The following is an 18,100-nucleotide window of genomic DNA, read 5'->3' as shown; positions in this document are numbered from 1 at the left end:
AATGTGAAAATGTGGAGGCAATATAGCTAATGAACCATGCAAAAGCATTTGACAGATCTCAGTTACTGCTGCTTCTTTTGAAGAAAAAAAGAGGTGTTGTCAGGACTCATATACTTGAATAATAGTGGCATTTGTATAGATTTCCTTTTGCATTTCTCAAGCTGAGTTGTATTTTTAAATCAAATGTTATAGAAAAATATTTTAACTATCAATTTTTTGGGTTTATATCAAATTAAGTACCATGGAGGAAGTCAGTGATTGGACATCACTTCTTATAACTAACGTTGCCAGCTCCTCCCATACACTGGGGCATTGTGCCCTCACATTATCTTATGGGACTTCAAAAATTACCCCCAGAATTGTGAGTTAAACATTAGAGCTTTTAAGAAGTTGTCTCAGTTTTCTTTAACTTTAAATGCTAGCAAAAGTATTTGTTTAAAATGTTTCTGAACAAGAATAATGGGGCAAAATTAAGATTAGGGTTAAAGCGATGGTGTAAGAAAACAAGGAGTGTTCCTTGACAACATCCACCAGGGAAATGAAGAACAAATCCCACCTTTATAAAATCCCTTGATACTACAGTGAGTGTGTAATACTTGGGATGGGAACACACAAGAACATGCTGCAGTTCAACAATTACACAAGACATTTTTGTTATGAGTTCTTTAGGATTTTCACTGGAAGAGAAATGTTTTTGTTGAGCTGCATCATGAACAAGACAGGAGTAAACTGCGTGAAACAAAAACATCATTAAGACTTCATGGAAACACTGCAAAAAGCACAGCAAACACCCATGGAAATATAACAGCTGTTGTGACACTGTGAAGTCCACTAAATACAAATCCTGAAGCTTTTATTTGTGATTCACCCCCAAATTGGGATCACACATGAGGGCACTATATGACATAATTGTCCTCTGAGTGTCTCTGAGGTATTTCAATGGATTTACTGGACCAGTACACACGTCACAGTTACAGGTATTTAATTTCCCAACTGAGCTCAAGCAGAGCAATTCTTATTTGAATAACACTGACAACTTGGAGCTCTAAAAGCTTAGGTGCCAGGCAGTGATTTACCTGGGAAACACAGCTAAAAAGAGTGACTCAAATTCATAGTCAAAGCAGTAGTGCACCTGGTTCTCAGAGACCTGAGGGTGTATTGCATTGTGCTTTGGGCTCAGATTTGGGAATAAAAGAAACATGCTCACAGTCCTATCCCTATTCAGGTCAGTGATTAGAATGATGGTGTAATTCAGGTTAGAATGACCTTGAGATGTCTGACCCTGTGCTTAAAGCCAGGTGAACTTGAATAAATTTGCTCAAGGCCTTGTCCAGTCGAATTCTGAGCTACCTCCAATGATGGAGATTCCACAACTTCTCTAGGCATCCTCTTACACTACATCCCTAACAGTGAATTTTTATTTTCCTTACCAAAGTATCTCACGTTACACCTTGTATTCATTGTCTCTTGCTCTGTCATTTTGTTCCCATGAAAATCTGGCTCCATGTTCTCTCCACCACCAGGGAGCTGAAGATCTCCTCTTAGTCTTTTCTTCTTAAGCCGAGCAAACCCTTTCCTTTCCCTCAGGCTCTCCTCACAGACTTTGATGACCCCCCACTGCATTCACTATGTCAACATCTTCTGTGTGTTGGGGAGGCTCAAACTCTACACAGTAGTCCAGTTATCCTTTACAAAGTCTGAAACAGAGAGGAATAACCACTTTTAAAACCTGTTAAAATCACTGCATCCATCGCAGGTTTGCAGGGAAGACTTTTGCAGTCAGGCCTGTGGTCTTTATTGAACAGGAGAGTTGGTGCAGTAGTTTTTGCCTTTTGTCAGTGAACAACAGAAAGAGGAGACTGCAATAGAGAAAAAAAGGCTCAAGGTCTGACTTCTGAAACAGATTCCCTTACAGGAAAACTGGAAGGTCAGAGCTACAACTACTCCTTGGCTGTGACACCTGGGGTGGAATTCATTTTTCTATCATTTTAGACACCTTACAGAGTCTGGCAGACAGACAGAGGCTTACAAGACCTTTGCCTTTCTAGGGAGGCAGCTGGAGGCAAGGCAGGAAGCCCTTCATGTGAGACACGGAGTCTGCAGTGGCAGCTCTGGGGCCTGTGGTGGGCTGAGGACTCAGGGTGGCCACACAGAGCCACTCACCAAGGGCATCCAGACTGGCCCCCTGTGCAGCAGCTGCTCTGGGGCTCCTGTGCCCTTGGCACACCCACAGGGCATGGGCAGCACACCACAGTGACTGAGCACAGACACGGGATACAGGACATCCAATGCACAACCCACAAGCCCATGGTACAGCAACATCACAGCTACTCAGCACAAGAGAAGAGAGAAAGGAGGGGAATGGCTCAGTGCTAACAGAGCTCTTTGCCTTCTTTTCCCTTGCCTTGGGAGGGCTGGTGTAACAGGGACACCATCAGTTGGGAGCTCAGCTCTCTCAGCTGGGCCCAGGCCAGCCTTATGTGTCCTGCACTCTCACTACTGCTCCAGAGCCACATCCCAAACTCAGCAGCTCATCAGCCCCTTTGACATTTGCCTTTCACAGTGAACTACTCTGACTGTTTGAGTTGCTACTTTTTATGCTGCTTTAAATGACAGTAGTATCAGAACTGTGCTCTGAATACATCAATTTACAAGAGAAAGTTACCTCAGTGAAATGAAGACTTAAGAAGGGCTTACAGTAATCTAAAAATAGTCATTTATTCTGTACATTTAATCTGTGTAACTTATTGTTTATGTTCAGTTCAATAAACACTGTACAAAGGGTGACTCATTCTAAGCAGTTCAGGCAGTATGATGTCTCACAATCTACCTATTCCTGAATCAAGCCCCACCTATGAAAAAACAATGAGTATAAACTGAGGGATAAACCCCCAAACCTGACCCCTTTTCCTCCTCCTCCAGCCAGGAGCTTTACCTGAGCAACCACCTGGTAACTTCAGAAGGGAGCACAGCACTCACAAACATGGTATGCACAGAGGAGAGAACAGAAAGTATATTACATGCTTATCTGATTGCCACGTGAATAACATTTTCTTGAGTACATCTCAAGGGAAACATTTGCATTGTTTAACTCTTAATCCCTTTTGCACAATTCCTACACTGATATTTTTTTCCCATTTCACAAAATTACTGATTTGTGAACATTTTAATTTTAGAGTTTTAGTCACTTTGAAAAAGACTTTTAATCAGCTTAAGTCACTTCCTGAATATATTTTTAGGATAGTACAACTGAACAGAAAGATGTATCACAATGCAGAAGACAGGAATGTGATCATAACAACTTTCCAGAATTAACGATGCAGCTTATAATGGGTATTATGGGACTACAGTGCTCTGTCAGTCCTGGAGAGAGACACAAGTGGAATTCTAAAGGCACTGAATTCTAGATTCTTCTATATAAATGTTGAAAGTCTGGTAGACTTGAAGTTTATTTCTTAATCCAGCAGGAAATCACTGCTGCAGCCACAGACTTTCACAGTCACTGTCTCTCTAGAAGGGATCAGTTGGCAAACAGTGGTTCTCCCTTTGCTGGAAACACTTGCTAAGTGTAACTATCTGTTCAGGTGAAACTGCAGACATTTTGGGTGCCCTGTCAGGATCATATTCAGGCTCAGCATCTTTTTAAAACAAAAGATTCCACAAACAAAACATGAGGACCATGACACCACTGAAAAAAAGAATCAATGAAACCCTTGAGAGTTTTGCTCACTTCACTTCACTTATCAAGTTAACAGGTTTATTAAAAACCCTTCCTCTGAACAGTTGTGTCTCTGAGGTTTCTAGTAATTACCGAGTCACATCATATTAGAATTTACAAAATGCTTAGGAAGGGATTTTAAAACTTTATTAATCTCCTGGTCCCATCTTTGCTGTATTACACAGGTGTTCAGGGGCTGACAGGCTCCAATAACATGCAGAACTCTGAAACTGCAGCAAGTTACACTTGTTAAATCTCATCCATTGTGTTTTCTAACATGCTGGAACACCATAATAAAAAAGCAGTTAGAGGAATTCCATTTAACCTAATAAACATGCTGTCCATTCCCATCCTTCAGGAAACTCAGTTGGAGGCACTGGTAGAGCTGTTTTCCAGGGCACTCAAACACCAAAGTGAAAAACGAGCTCTTGAGCTCCAACTTGGACCTGGGACCAAGCTGCTATCAGAACAGTGGTAAAGTAGGAGACATTTCTCCTGGCTTTCCTTCTTCATGGCTCAACTATTTGTTCCTGTTGTCAACAAAATGCTTCCAACATATTTAAGTGGTGCATGTAGAGGAGAAGCACATGGATACAAAAGGTGCAAAGAATCCCTTGTCCCTCTTCCCGCCCATCACAGGGGAACTAATACCACCAATAAATCCAGGAAATCTGTCCTCCTGTATGTTCCCTGATCTACCAGGCAAGAATGCCTTTTCTTTGTTCCATTTCTTCCAATCCTAATCTGAGATCCAGACAACATACAGCCCTATGTTTTCAAATGAATACTGTGTAAAAGCTCAGCAAGGAGTTAGAAGCTAAAGACATGAGCTTTTCTATTCCTAGCCCCATGTCTTATTCCAAATCCTAATATTTTCCTTTTCCTTCCCCCACAAAAGATGGACATAGCCAACTTTTAGCTGTGAATAAGTTATAAGCCTCAAATGGACAGATTAGGCTGCTTTTCTCTAAACAGATGCACTTACAAACTCTACTGCCCTTTGACAGGGAAATGGATTGTGCTAAGCCACCAGTTCCTCTGCTGCTTGTGCTCAGAGACATGATAAAGCTTCTCCAGTTTTGTCAGCATTGTGGCAGAATGTCTGGCTGTGCCCAATGAACTCGAGCCCATTCTCCCCTTGCTTTGTTACAGGAGCTGCAAATCTTGCTCTACAGACCTTGGGGAAATGTATTTTGTTCAACCTAAATAGTGGGAAGTTAGTCAAGCACATAATGCCTTCCAAACACAGTGACTATCACAGCAGTGATGCTGTAGGAGACAAGTGATTTCAGGCAAGGAAAGTCAAAGAAATATTTTGAAATATTTCTCTAACCACAGAAAGGTAGAATGAATGTTATCACTAACTGCAATGGCATGGAAAATGTATACAGATAATGTATATAGATATTGTTCTACTCCTGCTAAAGAACCTTCCATTTTCTTAGCAAATGTAGAGTGGGTTTTTCTTCACTATTACTTGCAAAGCCCTTTTTTTTTTTACATCTGTAATACTTATTCAGTTAAATACTGGCAAAAAGAAGAGTGAAATGATAGCAAAAGAGCAAATGTTAAATAGACTTGGTGTGAGGTGGCTTCATCTCTTCTCCCTTATGGTTCTATTGCTTTGCTTAATGCTATCCCATACCTTATACCACCTTGTGTCTTCCAAGAGTTTCCAGTGATCCCACAGATAATGCCACTAACACTTGACAATACTGATCTCAAGCTCAGGTCCCATTCCAGTGCCTGCTCAGCTCCAGTTCAGCTGCCAGCTTCTCCATGGCACATCCTTAATCCTGAGCAACTGTTTTTAACTGTAAGGAAATAAATGAACATGGGAACAACATGGGTTGGGTGCATTAGGATCAGATGAGATCTGTTGTTAGTTACATCTGTTTTACTTTTTCCTGTAGGGTTTCTTATTCTATTATTCAAACATTCCACAGACAAATAAGCTCTGCACAGTGAACTTGGGGCTCTTGGCTTCCTGTGCTCTTTTGTTCTCCAATTCATCTGTCTCAGAGTTCTCTCCCAGCACCCGTCACCATAGAAACTGAGCACGTTCCAGTGATTATGTTGGGAGTATTATATAAACTTCAGATATAGTAAGTAAGCTTTATGAAAGGTTTGTAAGTGGGCCTCAAAGATGATCAGCACTTGAAAAGCATCTGAGTCTGTTCCACAGTGAGCCAAATCCTGCGTGTCCTGTCCCCTCAGGCTCATCAGCCTCTGGGACTGGCTCAAGCCCTGCTGGAATGGCAAAGTGGGATCTGCTGCAGCAGCTTCACCTCCTGCTCACTCAGATCGATATCAGAGGCAAGAGAAGTGGCCAGAGCCAGTAGCTAGATCAGAACACAAGGTGGGCTGCATATGGGAAACTGTCTTGAGAAGACATCAGGCCCCTGCCTGCTCCTGCAAACTCTGCAGCGTCAGCACAGAGGGAGCTGTGTCTGTCAGCATGAGCAGAGCTGGCACTGGCAGCAGCAAGTCAACAGCCTAAAGAGAGGTATTTTCTTGGTGCCCAAGCAGTATTGCTGCTACTCCTGTTGTCACCACTGCTCTCAGTATGAGGAAGGATCTGAGGCACTACAATGCAGCTCTGTCTCTTGGTTATCAGCAGCTCACTGTTGCTAATACAGGAGCTGTGCAAAGGTCAAGGAGACTGTGCTGGGATTCACACCCTTATCTACAGTCAGGAGGACTTTGATGGTGGTGTCCATGATACAGCTTCAGTTTAGCAAGGTGTGCAGGCACATACTTGAATAAGTAGATGACTAATACCACCAGTTTCAGGCTCCTCCATGAAAAAAAGCCACAAAGGACCCAGCTCTGCTAGTCCTATCAACCTGCCTGAAGTACTGGCTCACTGAGAATAACGGTGTAACAATAAAACAAATACTAATGTGAATATTAATTGTGCAATCAGGCACAAGAACTGCAGGGATGGGCAATTCCATCTGCTCTCCCAGGACCCTGATGCTGCACATAGGTGTTGCATTCCTGCAACTTGGCAAAAGCTGTAGGAGGAACACAGCTGCTCATATATTTCAGCTTAACAAAACAGATAATCTCAAGACTATTATTAAAGTAATTTGAAGTGGATGTAAAAGCAATCCTTAATTAATGAGAATGATTCAGTGTGTACTTTTGTGGAATACCAGTCTATACTTATTTTTCAACCATAAGAGGAAAAATATCAGAGTTGAGAAGTATGTCAATTCATCTTGTATGGAATACATTACTTAGAACAGGAAGATGGAGACAGAAGAATATATTTAAATAAGGATATACACCAGTGTTTTCTGGTCAGGCCCATGAAACTCTCCCTGTATGGCACATAAGAACATCAAGTTGATATGCTCCAAAGTTGTTGTTAGAAGATGATTCCATATGGGATGTTTTAATATTTTCAAGAAATATTTTGTATTGCACTAACAGCTTTGATATTTTTTAATATATTTTCTACATAGCCAGTTTTCCTAAGATGACTATTGTGTGAGCCAAGAAAATGCTTCAGAAGCATTAGGTAAAACCAGAGAAAATAATAATAAAAAATAGTATTTTTTCTCAACTACTAATTCTCAACAAGTTACACAAGAGTACCATTTCACATGAAGTGCTGGTAATGTCATCAGCATTTATGTAATTCTCTGGGCCAGAATCTGGCTGGCTACATGTGGGAAATAGGATTATAAGCATAGCATTGAAAGAATTAAAGAGTGAAAGTATAGTATTTTAGTGCAGAATGCAAATTATATTCAAGTAAACAAACCTCCTTGTGACCATTAAATGTGCATCTGAAATCTCACAGGTAATTAGTCACATTACACACACACTAACCATTTAAAAAAATAAAATATCTCAAGCAGTTACTCATTTTGATCATTCATATTAGTGAAAGAAGTTAATGTTCTAAATAGCTGAATTTAAACATGTGCCTCCAGGGAAGGAGGTACTTTAGATATAGGTTGATAAATTGTCCCACCGTGCAGTAAAACAACAAGCCCTGGATGCAAAATGCTGCTAGATCAGTATCTGCCATCCATTTTGTGCTTTCACACAGGCTTTACAAGACTTGGGGCAATGACAAATGTGCTCTTGGCACACATTGCTCACCAGGACATCCCACAACACTCACCACAGCAGACATGGCACTGGCACAGCAAACATGGGCATGACCTTTCTGGTGGCAGCAGCAAAAAGGGCTGAATTGCTCCCAGAGAATCCATGGGACAGGTCCAGCCTTCCTGTGGCTCCTTTGGCAAGGGAACAGCAGGAGCTCAGGGCACAGCAGCCTTTGCTCAGGGGTTCCCAGCAGGGCAGGGGGCTTTGGGAAAAGCCAGGCACAGGCAGGGCTGGGGGAATGGCAGCAGAAGTGTAAGGAAGAGTGGCCCCCCTGACAGCAGCAGGAGCACTCACTGCAGCTGGTGCTGTCCCAGTTAGCCTGGGTGAGGCTCCTGCAATGCCGTGCACAGTCCCAGCCATCGCCTGTGTCTCCCCCTGTGCTGGGAGCAGGGGTGGTATCAATGTTACAGCTGGGTGAGCTGATCCTTTTGGTTGCTGTTCCAAGTGGGAGGTGAAGCAATAGCCAGGGAACTGCCCACCCTTCTTCCTAGAGATGGAGGAAGCAAAAGGAGGCCTCTCCTTTTCTGTTCTCCTTGTATCCCTCATTCTCCAGTGTGTGAGATGTGGTGAGGCAGTTTCAACTTAAATTGGACCTTACACTGAATCCCAATGCAATTGTCAGGGAACACAGAAATAAATTCCTTCTAACAGAATAAGTAGGCTTCAGATGCCTGTTTGAGTGCACCAAGCCCCCAAACCTGCCTGCAGGAGTTAGCACTGCAGAAGTTACAGTGACGTGGACTCCAGGCTGCCACAACAAACTACTGCAACCACTGAGGCAGATAAAACCTGCTTGTTTACAGTTCGTGGAGGTCTAGTGCATAAAAAACCCCCAACAACTTTTGATGTATATTGCAAGTTGGATACCATGTATTTGACATAAAAATTGAAGCAAAAATATTGGATGTTGTAGAATCACCTTTACAAATACAACCAGCTATGAAGTCCTTTTAGCCATTTAGTAAAAAATTCAAAACAGACATGGACATTTACAACAGACCTGTATCTCTGAGTGCTGTTGATGTTGTTACCTTAAAAAATGTTCCTAAATCTATCTGTTTCATTCTACTAAGTGCCTATCAATGAGTTCTTGACCCTCTTTTTTCCCTTTATTTGCACTGAGAAGTTAACTGTATTGACAATATCATTATGGGCAGGCAGCAGCTTTAAAGATGCACAATCTCTTGCAGAGACATTAATCAGAAACAAGAAACAGGCATCAGATACTCCTTGGGTAATATGCAGAAGAGGCACAGCTGCCCTCAGCAGAGAGAATAACTCTCTGTTACAAAAAGGTGCTTATAGGACCTGAAAAAGGATGAAGAGAAAGCAAAAAATCAAAACAGGACGAAGGCAAAATTGTAGAAAGCCTCAACGTCTTTTTCTCTGTGTAAGGGAAGATGTAGGTCACTACACAAAACTCAGGCAGGAAAAGAGTGAGGAATGAAAAGAAGGGACATGCAAGGCCCCAGACTGGGCACTGGCAATGCAGATCACTGGGAATTAAATGAGGCTCAGTTTCCTTCAACCACACGGAGAATCTCCTGCATTATGCATTGGGAGGCACGGGAAGCACAGGGCATAATTCAATTGTGCAGTCCAAAGCAGAGTGAGTTTATTGATCTAAAGAGAAAGATGAAGCAATAGGTGTAAAGAGAAAGATAAAGCAATAGGTGTAGAAAGGAACATTTCTCTTTGTTGGTGCCATGAATCCAACAAATTTAGTGACCATCCAACTTAAAGACCCTCTTCATTATCGTCCTAACACCATTCTACTGACACTCCTTGCTCTGATACAATGCAATGCACTCTAGAAGCACAGAAACCACAAGGAAATGCCTTTTCATTTGTCTGCCTAGTAGGAGGGACTGATTCTCCATTCTTGATGATGGAGAAAGGGAGCAGTAAATGCACATTTCTGAGCAGCAGTAAATTGGACACTCATCATTAGCATTATGCAATAGGGGTATTGATGAGTCCCTCTGGGTTTAGGAATCTTTCAGAACCTCTCTTTGAGTCTAACAGCTCAAAACAAATCTAGTTACTCAGACCAGACATTTTATCAGCATTGAAGTGCAAGTCCACCTTTGACAGCATTTTGTCTCCAAGAGTACCCATGTCATATGATTCACTAGACAGGAGAAAAAAGAAAGTTATCAAAGGACAATGCCAGGGGTTTCTGAGCAATAAAACTCAGTCTCCTCAGTAACCTGCACCAAGAGCTTCCAAAACTCTTCCAAAAAACAAATAAAAAACTCATTGCTGTCGCATCAATGCTTGATGGGATTGCCAGTGAGAACTCTGCAAGGCAGAGAAGCTAAACAAGATCAGGAGTTCACAACCACGCAAGGATGAACAGAGCTCACTGGGGTTAAGCTGATTTGCTGCTGTCTTCCTTATCATAGCAGGATTTTCATCACAAAAAATAACCTCATTAGATGGAGCTCTGTAAAAGAAAAAAGAATAAAGCAATATTCTATTTTTAAAAAGGGAAATGACTCAACAAAGCAGAATAAATCAATGGTAGCATGATAGATGCAGTCCTGCAGGTATTTTGTACAAGAAATTGTGATGGTATGCAGTACATAAAGTACCCATGGGAACACACACAGTACCTGATTGTGCTGGAAAGGGATAAAGAGAAGAACAAAATAATGTAAGTGAAAAACAGGAAGCAGTGCTGCTCCCTAACCCATGGAAATGTGCAGCAAATGGCGAGTGCTTGGTTGGAACTGTCAGGAAAGGAATGATTCTACCTTCAATACACAAGGTTTGGCTGTGCCCTTATTGTACCTCGCTGCATTAGCCCTTATGGCATTGTCAGTGCTGAGGAGCACAGCAGGTGAGTTGTAACTGAAAAGGATGTAACTTCATAAATAAGTTTGCCCTGGGAAGCACAGCTGACCTGCCCTCATCCTCATCCCTGTCTCCTCTCCTCATTGTTGCTCTTTAAAAAACAAAACAAACAAACAAAAAACAAACCCCCATTTCACTGTGTGGACCAGATCTGTGCAACTGAGCTGGACAGCATGGCAGGGAAATAAGAGACTGCTGTAATGGGAGCACCTGAAATAGGCTTTGGGGACCATAATAGTTGCAAGAAAACATACAAAGATGTGAGCAGAATTTTACTTTGTCTTTTTTCTTCTCTTCTGAGATGAATTTTAAAAGTGGAAAGATGAACAGGTAAGAACTTCAACTATGCCAGAATGCAAGTAGTTCAAAATTGAACCAGGGCAAACTGGTAATTACAGTCCTTGTGCATTAGCTCTGACAGCATGTTAATCTTAACATACAGCTCAGGGTGAATAAACAAGTGCAAAGAACCCAGATGTGAATATTGCTATAGAAATAAAAGCTTAAGAAAACTGCCACATGTATCAGCTAACTGTTTGCTCAGAATAGAGGTATTTTCAACCAAGCCCTCCAAAGCCTGGGTTGGATGTCAGGTGTAGGACAGAACTTATTTTCTCAGAAATTGATGTGGAACTGGAACATTTTTAGAAGTTCATGAAGCCTGAACAAAGTTTTCTGTGATACTGAGGACCAGTATTAGAATTGTTACAAGTGCTGAAGTTGGTGGTTGCTAAGGTGCACTGACCTCTCTCAGAGAGCACATTGATTATCTGAAGTATCCTTCAGAAAAGCAAGAATGTCAAAAAGCTATTTGGAAATTATTATCCAGTCCTTTCCATGAAGAAGTCTCAGACTGAAGTGGCTATAGCCCACTAGATAAATGTCAGTCTTAAATGGGCATCAGAACCAAATCTGCAGAAATTTGCCATTTATTTCTGTCACCCATAAAATATACAGTCTTGACAATTCATGTTGATTGCAAGTCTTCTGCCACCACTTCTGGTAGCTATGCCTGGCAACTAATAGCATTTGGGGAGCAGTTTGTGCACCTTCTGTATCAATGTTATGAAATTTGTAAAGCAGATGGAGTCTCTCTGCTGCTGCAGCTTAAACACCCCTGTGGCCCTTATTTGTCAAATACACACATTGCACAAACATCCTGATTGCCTCTGTCATCAAGGAAATCAATAATATCCGGAGTGCTCAGCCAGAGCCCTTCTCAATCTCATTCCTGTGACAGAGGTGTATGAGCACAAGTTGCACTCAGGGTCACTGCCCAGGTGCTTCCCCATCCTCTGGAAGAACAAATTTGCTCCATAGGAGATTTGTCAAGGAACATTTTCAATAACAAAATCATATGAACAAAGAGAGGAAACACTGTGGTTTTACTGTGAATTTGGGTAGCTGAGCAAATGAGATGAAGGTCCAATAAGTGAGTATATTGCCATTTTATATGCACAGCTCTGTTGCTTCTTAATGGCTCTGCTCTCCACAGCAGAGCTTAAGATTTCCCAGTTGAGTTTACTGCTATATTTAACCTACTAAATATAGAGAATACTTGACTCGGATTTGTAGAGTGGCAGTGCACTATTTCTCACAAGACACCCGTGCCAGCAGACACAGTTCATGCCCTGGAGTAAAGCCATGCAATGTGCCTGGGGATGGAAACCCAGCCCTGCCCCTGGGGCCCTCCCTGGTGCCCAGCAGTGCCCAGAGGGACCTAGAGGAAGGGTCAGGGCATTCTGTGCAGGTGCCCCCAGCTCTGTCACCAGGGACACTCCTATTCTATTAAATGAAATTTCCCTAATCTAATTCTAGTAATGACATTTCCAACATTTCTAATTGTATAATTATCCACTAGACTAGTGACAAGGGAGGGTTGTTTTTAATTGGATGGTAGATTTGGAGGGATTTATTTAATTCTGATTAATATTTCTTACTATAGTAAATATAGGTTTACTGAAGCAGTTTTTTGCTTCCTTGCAGAGCTGAGTGTTCTGCACCCCAAACTCCATTCATCCCCTAGAGATCCCTAGTGGATGTTTCATGTTTATCCTTTTTGGGGGTACACCAGGCAAGTTGCTCTACTTTGCACATCTCCTTTGGGAAGCAGCAACATGGACTGGCCAGGGAGGTGATTTCTGCTCCTTGGAAATCTTGACAAGAGTTTGTTCTTTTACTTTGCTTGGCTTGGAGCAGCACAGAAAGGAGTAGCACTGCACTTACACTCTCTGATCCATATTTCCTAGAAGAAGCCCTTATGGTGGTAAAGTGATGTGCATGGGAAGTACCCTAATGAACAAGAATTTGCAGAATTACATGTTTCCTTTTGGCATCAGGGCCATGAGCTCTGGCCTGCTTCATATCTTTGGATCTAGGCAGCCAGGAAAACTACTCTATAGCTGCAAGCATTAGATGCAATACTTTACTGAGATAAATTCTGACTTTCAAAAAGAAAATATAATTCTTAAAAGCACTTAAGACTTGTCACAGCCTTCCCTGACTTATAAATTCAGGTTTTCCTTTTTTCTGAGGCACTTACAATGAAACAAACACTATATCTAAGCTTCTTTTGCATTTCAGCTGTGGTAGTATCAAAACACACTCAAACACTGGTGTATCTTTAGCAAGCTGCAGCCCCTTGCTGTTCTGCACTGTTCTTTAGAAATGACATGAAAAAAGAAAATAATAATGTCTTACTTGAAACACATACTATGCATTAACAAAACCAGAGTTCCAAAGGACTCCTTTGTTAACACACCTTTAGGGAGCACACGTGGCTCACAAGTAACAAGGGTTTTCAGACTTGGGCTGTGTTGGAGCAGGAGTGTCAATTCTGCATTAGCTGGCAAAACACTACATACATACACATAAATATGACAAAAATGACAACAAAATGCAAGAAATTCCCATAAAGTACCATATGTGATATTTTTGTGCTTTTCCTAATTCAACTGATAAAAGCAAAGGCAGTCATAAGAAACCATGCAGCCGTTAATTAAAGCACATAAACAGTCTGCAAAAAAACCTTTAGCTCCCACAAAACTGTTCCTCCTGTCCATCCATTTGCCCAGTAAAAAAGCATAACTACAACTTGAAAAACAACTGTCATATTGTTAAATTAAATGCTATTTCTTTGTAGAAGTCCAGCTACTTCCCTTAGACAACAAAGCAGCACTGCAGGAGGATTCAGGGTGGATATTTGCCCAGAGAAGCACAGAGCCTGAGGGCTCCCAAGACAATTGGAGGGCACAGTGCCAGGGCCACGCCAAGGACTGGGAGTGCAAACATCCTGCAAATAAATCCCCCTCCCACAGCATCACTGTCAGAGCTGTGAACCAACCTCTGACCACTGACACAGCCCAAGCACCTGTTTGTTGTGTTCCTTGTATTCAGCTTAGGGGAGCTGATAAGGTATGTCCCTACCTGTGAAACAAGGGGGAATTTCCCTAAAAATAATGCAAAATCCGCAAAACTCTCTTCCTAACTCAGGGAACTAATACTCAGCATACAACTGTAGGTACTTTGACAGTAAGAGATCTCTCCAATAGAAAATACATTTTTTCAATAACAGATTTCAAAAGAGCAGCAGGGCTTTCCTCTCCTTTCAGCCTGTGCTGCTGTGGGTAGTTTCTGATTTAGAAATGGCTCACCATTTCCTGCTCTGGTCAAGCACTTCTCAAGAACATATGAATTATTTAGCAGGGGTTTAAAAATTCAAACATCTTTGCTTTTTTAGAATAGCAGATACCTGGCTGTAGTGTGCCACTTACAAGTTGAAGCAGAGATGAAGTAGCTGCCCTTCTGCAGGAGATCACAACGCTCAGAGCAGCACTGCCAAGAGGATAAATGGCACCGGTGGGTCACTGGCTGCTGGGAGCACTGGGCTATAACCCACTTGTGCTTGCAGCACTTTGTGTCCTGGGTGTTTTCATCTTCACAGCTTCCCCTGCCCCTCTGTAGGAGTCATCAATAATGACTGGGAAGGCTACCAGATTTGCTTTTTCTCCTCTTGTAGGAACTGAAAAGATTCACCAGGAGCAAAGGTCAGTCAGCTGGGGCACTTCTTGCTTTTAAGCAGCAAGTATTTTCACATCCTGCCATCCAAGTACATAAAGCAGCTGCCAGACTTAGACAATTAAGCTTCATTTCAGAAGTAGTGAGGTGGTTCAGAAGGAAAGAGGTTTTCTGAAGGAGGGCATGTGGACCTGCCTTGGAAATGTGCCCACTAGACTATCATACAACAGAGAACTGTTACAGCCCATGGATTTTTGACAGAGCTTTCCTTTTGACATATAGTAAGGGGAAATTAGGTTAACAGTTTACAAATAAAATAGTAAGGATTTAAGTATACATTTATAGGTATAAACTCCCTGTAACAACATGTAATTGTGTTCAGGCAGCAGCATTTCAAAGCTACAAGCAACAGTAGCAAACAGGGTTATCTTCCTAAGAACTACATTATTTTATCAGGCCATGATGCTGCATGTAGAGGCAGGGCTTTCTTATCTTTTGGGTTACAAGGATTTGTCATCCCACATAAAGCTTCTCCTTAGAGCTTCCTCCTTAGATGGACTATTCTGAGATTTAATCTGTTTTCATTACATTAATTATCATTATAGCTAAATTTTAGAAAAAATTCGGGTTTTACACAAAATGTGTTAATGAGGAGGGGAAAGGTTGGTGACACATTGATGTATCCAGTTCCATAACCAAGATAACCACTGATCTTAGATAAAGGAACACTGTGCTTGAACACACCCATGGAATTCCAGACAATATATCTTTTCAGTTTGTTCAGGACAAAGTGGTATAAAAGTATAACTATATGAGCCTAAGAGCCTTTCCCAAAGGAAAAATTCAGAGAACACCTCCCCCATATAGTCATCCTACCAAGAAAAATGAAACCGTCTTGTTTAGCACATCTTTTTCGTCATTCTGTAATATTTCTGTAGATAGTATCAAGACTCAAGGCTGCTATTTTTTCCTTTATGATGACACCAGGCATTGAGACTCCTCTCTGCTGAAGCCAACACTCCACAGCAACACACAGAAGTGATTTCTCTTGGGTGATACAACAGACACCAGAACTGACAAAGAACCTGCTCAAGCTGTGCTTGGCAATTGGTACCTGGCTATGCCAAAAGGAGGGAAGCACAGTCCATGAGGAATGTGAGAATGGAATCTGAGATCCCTTGGGCTGCTGCCTGTGAGCTGAGCCCACTCTATGTGAGCACCAAGCAGCTGTGCTGGAAGAGTCCGGGCTCCCCTTGCAGTCAGTCTCAGGTGCAAAATGGAAATGTCACTCCATTTAACCAGTTACAAATGCAGCAAACCAAATCTTGCACTGCAGCATCCTGGTTCATGTGAAGTAACTGTAGACATGAACAGACGTGTACCTGATACCAGAGGTGGGAGTGTTGACTCTGACTGCTTTAGAGCAACCTCAGTAAGAGCAGGAGCTCAGACTCATGGGAAGGGCTTTGTGAGGGAGCACCAGCCAGTGAGCCTTTTTAATACTTAAGAACATTTATTTCCTGGAGTAATTTCACAGGACTTTTGTTTGGTTTTCAGTTTTTGCAGTAGCAAGCTTGCTACCTCCCATTTCCTAATTCTCTGCTGTGGGCCAGGCAGTGCAATAAAAGTGGATAAAGCTTTCCGTGTTGTTTTAGGTACAGGTGAGTATAGGGCAGAAGGGCTACCTTTCTCCCCAACACACCTTCCTGCTCTAAGAGAAGGAATCCACACCAATTCCATGACCAGTGGTGACAGGGACAGGGCAGGCAGAGCATTTACAGAAGGATTAACACTGGGTAAAACTTCCAGGCACAACTTATGCTTCCACTGAAAAGTAAGGTGATCTCTGACATCATTTGTCCTCCTTTAACTTCAGTAAATTCCAGGTGTTATGGGGGAACATTTTCCAAGCAGCAAATGAGTTGTACCAATGAATCTCAACTCTTTGCTAATGAGATGTGTAATTCCTAAGTACCATTTTGAAAAAGTACCTCATACTGTTTGAGTTCTCTAAGGATGAGGCAGTTCCTCTGAACCTTGAAATGAGCTGGCAGAGGGAATGCTTTCCTTCCTGCTTTCTGGGAAAAAACTAAGTCACATGGAGCTGTACCAAAGTAACAACCAGTGATTTGTGAGGCTGAGAACTTTATTTTGCACTCCTCAGTAACTGCAACAAAAAGAGAATCTCACTGACACGAGGCTGAGAAAAGGCAAAAGTGAATGTGCTGCCATTTATGTATTTTTAAATGGAGCAGACAGCTCAGAAATTGAATGGTTGTGCACAGCTGGGGAAGTATGGCCAGGAAAATAATCAAAGCAAAAAGGGAAGGGGAGACAGAGAAAGAGAGGAAGATTACAAGCAAAATCACCACAATGAAAATGCAGCTTCCAAATACAGGAGTACGAACATGGAAGATGTATGAACTCATAGAAGATAACTAAAGGACCTAGAAAAAGAATCAAGCACAAATAAAGTCATATTATTAAGAAATTTGACAGAAATTATTACTTTTCCTATTGGTTATGTGGGTTTGCATAGTAAATAGAGTTTTATACATAAAATAAATTGAAACATTTTGGCCTGGTAATACTGGAAAAAGACAGTAACACCTGACAGCTGAATTTGGCTGCCATACACTTCATTGAAAGCTGCTTCTCCTCTGATGTGTCACTGTTGCTAAAACAGCGTGCCCAAAAATGGTACCAATCACAGGAAAAGTGAGAGGTCTTAATAATTAATAGCAGTGATGTAATTACAGGATGTCTGTTTCTTCAGTAAGAACTAAAATGTCACTAGGAACAAAGGCTTTGCAAGAGACTGTTTAAACGAGTTAAGTTGAAATAAGTGTGCTTAGAAACTTCTGCATGTAAGATTTATGGGTAACTTAGAACAATTTCTTCTGCACTACCCCCCCAAGCAATTCACACCTCTCAACATATCATCTCTCCTGGAGTTGCTATGGAGGATAAGTTTTCCAGAATCATCAAGAGAGACTTTTGGGAAGTAAGATCAAGTATCAGCAGATTTGAAGGTATTTTGAGCATGAGGCCAAGATACCTGAAGGAATCTCTGTCTCTGAAATCACAACTTCCTTTCAGCCCCTGGTGCATCATCATGTGTCAGTCTCATGTGAGTTCCCCACTAAGAGTTGGTTTCGACCACTGTAACTCTATTAAAGAAACAGAATTGCTGGGAAACTTGTCTCCTCTAATTCACATTAGTCCAAGTCTGCCCACGCAGTAAAATTAAGTAATGATGTGTTTTTAAAATGCATGAAAGGAAAAAAAAATCCAAAGTTGTACTCATGAGTTTGGAGATGACAAATGCAGTGGAATAAAGTGAAAATATGTTTATCCTCTTCTGTTTGCTGGCTGTTCTCACAC

General features: G+C 41.7%; 1 protein-coding gene and 1 long non-coding RNA gene across 3 annotated transcripts in view; one reads left to right on the top strand and one right to left on the bottom strand.

Annotated features, from left to right (window-relative positions):
* SHISA9 (shisa family member 9) overlaps positions 1 to 18,100 on the top strand; it is a 174,105-nt gene that overhangs the window by 109,945 nt on the left and 46,060 nt on the right. The window lies entirely within an intron of this gene.
* LOC139679254 (uncharacterized) overlaps positions 5,390 to 18,100 on the bottom strand; it is a 268,799-nt gene continuing 256,088 nt past the window's right edge. The window contains exon 10 of the long non-coding RNA XR_011699173.1: positions 5,390 to 5,532. This is a non-coding gene — a long non-coding RNA (uncharacterized lncRNA). The remainder of the gene's footprint in view (positions 5,533 to 18,100) is intronic.

This window comes from Pithys albifrons, chromosome 16 (assembly GCF_047495875.1).
Source record: "Pithys albifrons albifrons isolate INPA30051 chromosome 16, PitAlb_v1, whole genome shotgun sequence".
NCBI classification, from domain to species: Eukaryota; Metazoa; Chordata; class Aves; order Passeriformes; family Thamnophilidae; genus Pithys; species Pithys albifrons.
This window is presented reverse-complemented; position numbering and strand designations above follow the sequence as displayed.